This window comes from Dipodomys spectabilis, unplaced genomic scaffold, assembly GCF_019054845.1.
Source record: "Dipodomys spectabilis isolate Male_0828 unplaced genomic scaffold, ASM1905484v1 ptg000278l, whole genome shotgun sequence".
Lineage (NCBI taxonomy): Eukaryota > Metazoa > Chordata > Mammalia > Rodentia > Heteromyidae > Dipodomys > Dipodomys spectabilis.
Window position 1 is genome coordinate 204,425 of NW_024870955.1, and position 5,725 is coordinate 210,149.

Sequence of the window (5,725 nt, forward strand, 5' to 3'; positions counted from 1 at the left end):
TATTCCATTATTTCTACTTCAGTGTTTGGTAGAGTTGGACCTAAAACTTTATCATTTGTAGCTTTACAGCCTAGAGACAAGAGGAAACACTGTGATTAAAAAACTACCAATTTAAGGCCTATTATCGAGGAGAAACATATAGACTTCTCTTGTAACTATGAAAATATTTCATGAAAGAAAGGCAGTAGTGTAAATTCCTGCTTGGTTGGATGGTAGACTGACCAGGACATTAGGTAATCATGCATGTGAAAAATTTTTTCACCTTCTTGGCTTTAGCTACTTTTGAAATGTTAGGTATAAAAAAAACAAATATATTTTGATAAAATACCTTCTAGTCTAAATGATTCTGTCTTAACTGTTTATCTCTCTATGATCCCTTTTAACTAAGAATAGTTTTGTTCCAATAAGAAAATCTATGCTGTCAGGGTAAGATATTCTGGTTGGTCTGTTGCTACATGGAAGAAGAGTAAAGGGTCAGGTAGACATTTTTGCCAATAAGACCTCATTTAGGAATTTTTAAGCTGCAGAAGTTTAGAAGTGCTCTTAAGCAAGGCTTACTTTGAATCCATTAGCTCCACAAAGCTAACTCAGTTTATAAACAAATACTTGAAAAGCAATCACTTTTGGACCTAGCTATAAAGACTTCAAAGTATGATCAAATTTAAGATGAAAAATACTTAAAGTAGTCATTGACAAAAAATTGCAAATGTGAGCAATCGACCAAACAATATAAATTTTTTCCAATATACACAGAATTTTAGAGAAGTAAGATCAATAGCATTTTTAGGAACAATAAGGTTTCCTAGTTACAAACAGTCAACCAAGGATATATGCCTGTATAAAGAATGCATTATTAACTACTTAAATTTACAGGATACTACACGCTTCAGCAGCACGTTTACCCAAATTACAATATAGAAATTATCATGGCACTTGCACAAGGATGATATGAAAATTTGTGAAGTATTCCATATTTTTCATCCTTCACATGCAAGATATGAAAAACAGTTATTAAAAATTGATTACAAAAATACAAGTCGTTATGTCGAAAAATGAACTTTACAACTTTGGTGCGTGTGGGGGGGGGGGTAACGGCGAGGATTGAGTGGGGGGGCAGGGGAAGGATGGGAATGAATGGGAAGGGTAAACAAAGAGGAGGCTACAATGCTTGATAAGAAATGTACTCATTATCTTGCCCATGTAATTGTAACCCCACTGTACAGTATTTTCACAATAAAAATATTAAAAAATACAAATGTAACAATACATGTAATTCATTGAACTGAAAGTTATTTTGACATCAATGCATTAAATCCTCACCTTAGAAAGGCCTTTACATAGCATAATCTTTACAAAACTTTTGAAATTAGATAACATTGTCATTTTATCCCAAAGAAATAAAATACTATAAGAACCTAGGAAAAAAAGGAATCGGAATCTTAAACTTGTTCTATATGGAATGCTATCTGAAATAACACATTTGTAATGAACCTATATATATAATAAAACAATGTAGAATTCAAAGTATTATATCTAGGAGAGAATTAAATAGATTATGTACATTATACAAACAAAAAACAGATTATTTTAAAATATAATTTTTTCATTCAAGCACCAGAAATATTTTTAGTTTTTGTACTACTCATTCCAACAGATAAGTTAAAATGATTTCTGATTTAAATAATCACAAACCCTGCAGAAATCATTATAGATGTATACAAACAAATCTTGAATACATTTTGACATCAAAGTCAGGCAATTCACTTGAAAAATACGATGCAATCCATGAATTTTTATAGTAAGATATTGCAGTTGCTTTGTATTGTGAAAATATTTTGTATGGACACAAAGATGGATTGGCATTTTTGAAATTTAAGAAACTTAACCAAACCATTATGACTTAGGAGAACAATTTTTACAGCCTTCCACAACTTCAGAGAGGTAGTGATACATATTTATCCTTTTGGCAATATCAAATGCAGTTTCTTCCAAGTTCTTCAGACCTGGTTTCATATATGGTTCAATAGAAGGAGATGCAGCATATCTTTGCTATTTCTATTCCAAGCAGCAAGATGCAAGGGGGTCAAGAGGACTTTAGTTTGGGCATTGGTATCTGCATCATGATGAACTAAGAAGGAAGCCACTCTGGTATTATTCCACATATCAGCACTGTGCAGGGTTGTCCAGCCATTCACAGTTATTGCATGAATATCTGCCTTGAGCCACCAACACATGGACAATGTCAAAGTGTCCACTTAGGCTTCCCGATGAAGAGAGGTATACTCATCATCATCCCTAGTATTCACATGAGTGTCCTTTTTGGAAAGTAGTCTCTGTACTGTAGTAAGCCAATTATTTTCAGCAGTCCACAGAAAAATTTGCTTGAATACTTCTCCATTTTTTTTACAAATGATATCATTCCTCACTTTTTCATCTTGTTCCTTGTCTTCATCAGAATTGCCTAACCAGAGACATTGAGTACCAGTGGGAATGAGGTGCACATGTATTCCCCAATAGTTCACGTTGGTTGAACTGGTCAGAAAAATCCAGTGAATTTTCTACATCTGTTATTTCACCATGATTTTTTTCACTTTTTCCACTTTTACTATTCGAAATTATTCTAACTGGTGAGTAGGGAATTGATAGAGAGCAGAGGAAAGGTTTTCCTCCATATTCAAAGGTACAGACTGAAAATGAGGACCAGTGGTGTCTTTATGTGCAGCTTATTCTAGGAATGAGAAAATATGAAATAATGCCTTCTATGTAAATGATTTGGGAAATGGCAGAGCAGAAAGTGAAATGATGCAACCAAAAATATAAAAGCAAAATAAATTAGGATAATTATGGATCAGTCATATTATCTGTGAGAACCAAGAAAGGGAGAGAGGAAGAGAGAGACACATGTGCAATGACCTACCTAGCCACAAAATCCATGCCTCTGATCAATTTATAGAGCAAACAATTTTATTTTTAAAAGAGATGGAAATAGAATTTATGTATTTACTTGTAATTAGTAAATATATTTTTAATAGCCTACATAAAGAGACATAGCTTTGACCAAATTACAGACAAGAATCTAAATCCCTGATAATTCTAGTAACAGATCTGACTGAAATCAGTTGTATCACACTTTTCCTGTAGAGTGAAGGAATAGGTCCAGGCTAGGAAAGCAGCCAGAGAAGGCAGGCCGATTGTATCTGGGACAAAACTTTGTGGAAAATGGTATTGAGGATTACCTCTGAAAGTGTATTTACTGTATCTTTTGGAAGAATTCGTCACTATTTTTCTGAGAGCAATCCCCTAGCCAATTTTCCAGAGTAAGCACATCCCTCCTTTCATCTCTATCACAGCGTTTTGCAAGTCCTCAATAACACACTACCCCCTAGCTCAATAAGCTAAAACCACACTGTGCCCATATTCTTTCAATACATTTTTTTCATGATTGTACAAATAATTTAGTGAGAACCTTCTATGTACTTTTCTAATGTGGGAATGAATGTGGGAATGAGGGACATGACAATAGAGTAAAAGTAAGAAAAATTCAATTTAATTAGCTATTATAATATTTAAAAACATTTTCAGCTCTAACTCATAGCATCATTTGCTATTATTTTAATCTTTATTTGATTACTTCATCAATCCCCTAAATACGTTAAATACAAAAGGAAAAATTGTGGTTTGATTTTGACACTCATCTGTGAGGATGCACAATATGGGCAAATAGATTGGAATTAATACCCATTATCCATTTTGTTAAATTAAGATGATTTTTCCAAACTGATTCTCGCAATTCATATTCCATTCAACAAAAAGAAATATGTGACAATTCCTTTTGGTTTCCTCCTTAATAACTTTTGTTTCCATTTTATTTTACAACAAAGGTTGATTTTTCATAAATCTACTGTAGATACAAAGATACGTTAAAATACTTCTATTTGTATGCATTGATATATACATACACACATCTATTGCACAGGTTGCAATGATAATTTATAAGTTCTGTAACTGTATGATTTACTAAATTATTTTAAAAATAGACAACTTATGCCTGGAATCCTGGTTACTCAGGAGGATGAGATCTGATGATCATGGTTTGAAGTCATCTTGGGCAAGAAAGTACATGAGCCTCCTATCTCCAAACAAGGAACAGAAAATAAAATTGGAACTGTGGCTCAAAGTAGTACAGTGGTAGCCTTGAGAGAAAAAGCTCAGGGACAACACACAGGCTCTTAGTTCAAGAAATACAATCTAGCCAAAAAATCTAATTTACAGCTGTGTAAGTAGAATATTTCCATCACCCAAATGCACATCCATGCTCATTTGCAATATAACTCTGTTATGTCTGGAGTACCACACAAAATTATAGCTTAAGTAGAAAGGATCACAACATGGGTTCACTCTATTTCTCTAATGGATTTTTTCTCCACTGAAATACTCAAATCTTACAATCATTCAAATTATTTGAAGTCATAGCTTTTTTCTTCAATACCCATAATAGAATTTGCATTGAGTGTCTTGTGTCTCCTAAATGGGTGTTCTTACCACTTTGTCATGCCCCCAGCCCTAAATTATCCTGATTATTTTTCAGATAGAATCTGGCGTCCTCCTTGTGTATGATCTTAGGCTCAGTCCACTTAATGTTATTCTTCCTGGAATTTAGAATAACAGGTACATGGCATTGTGTACAGATCTTTCTGTCTAGTCTGGGCTTTAACCACTGTCCTCACAAAAGTAGACTCCCATGTATTCAGGATTCTCAAAAGCTTATCATAGCTGATTTTTTAAAATAAATCTTTGCATTTCCTGCAGGTTTTTAAGTACTGAATTAATTTGTGTTTTCTTGGATTGTTTTGTTTCATTTGAATGTATTTGTTGAGTTGTTCCAAACTTTCCTTTTTTTTTTTCACTCACGTTCTTACCTAAGTGCTGGGAAACCAATTCTTCTTTCTCAAGATAGTCAAGGTGAACTTTATTTATTCCAAAGCAATTTCAGTAATATTTAAACACCTTCATACCTCTGAATGTTATACGAATGCTAAGTGCTGAAAAGGGTCTTTTTTATTTTCACAGCAGTCTTTGGCATACACAGACAGATCATGAAATAGATGAAGATTATAAAACTATAGATGCTTGGCAGGAGGACAAAAACCTATTATTAATTGTTGGACAGAGACTTACCTTCTCGTGAAAGAAATACGCTGTTTGATGTAGGATTTCACAAAATCATATAGCTAGGAAGAACCTAAACAATCATATAATACTACAGAGTTGAGGGAGATGAATTGCCCTCCTGAATAATTTACTTTTGGGTCAAATAAAAGAAGGCTTGCAAAAAGAGAATAGACTTTAGAGAAATATGATCAGTTGCATGTAAATAACTGCTTAGCTGATTTTGTTAATTTGTGAGCTAATACATGGCAATAGGGTACAACATGGTAAAAAAAGTAAAGAAGGTCGCATTGGTGTGTTTGTGTGTTCACGCGCACGTGTGTATGCACACGCACATCTGCAGGTGCTCATGCATGTATTCATCATTCCTGAAGCTTGATAGTGCCTGGGCACTATCCCTAAGCTTCTGTGCCCAAGGATAGTGGTCTACCACTCGAGCCACTGCTCCACTTCTGATTTTTTGGAGATATCACATGTATTTTCACGATTGGACTTGCTTTGAACAGTGGTCTTCAGATCTCAGGCTCCTGAGTAGCTAGCTAAGCTGATTCAGCCT

At 34.1% G+C, this 5,725-nt stretch overlaps 1 pseudogene; it reads left to right on the forward strand.

The window, feature by feature from the left end:
- The first annotated feature begins 881 nt into the window (after positions 1-881).
- LOC122126457 lies at positions 882-978 on the forward strand (annotated as a pseudogene).
- Positions 979-5,725: the final 4,747 nt, after the last annotated feature.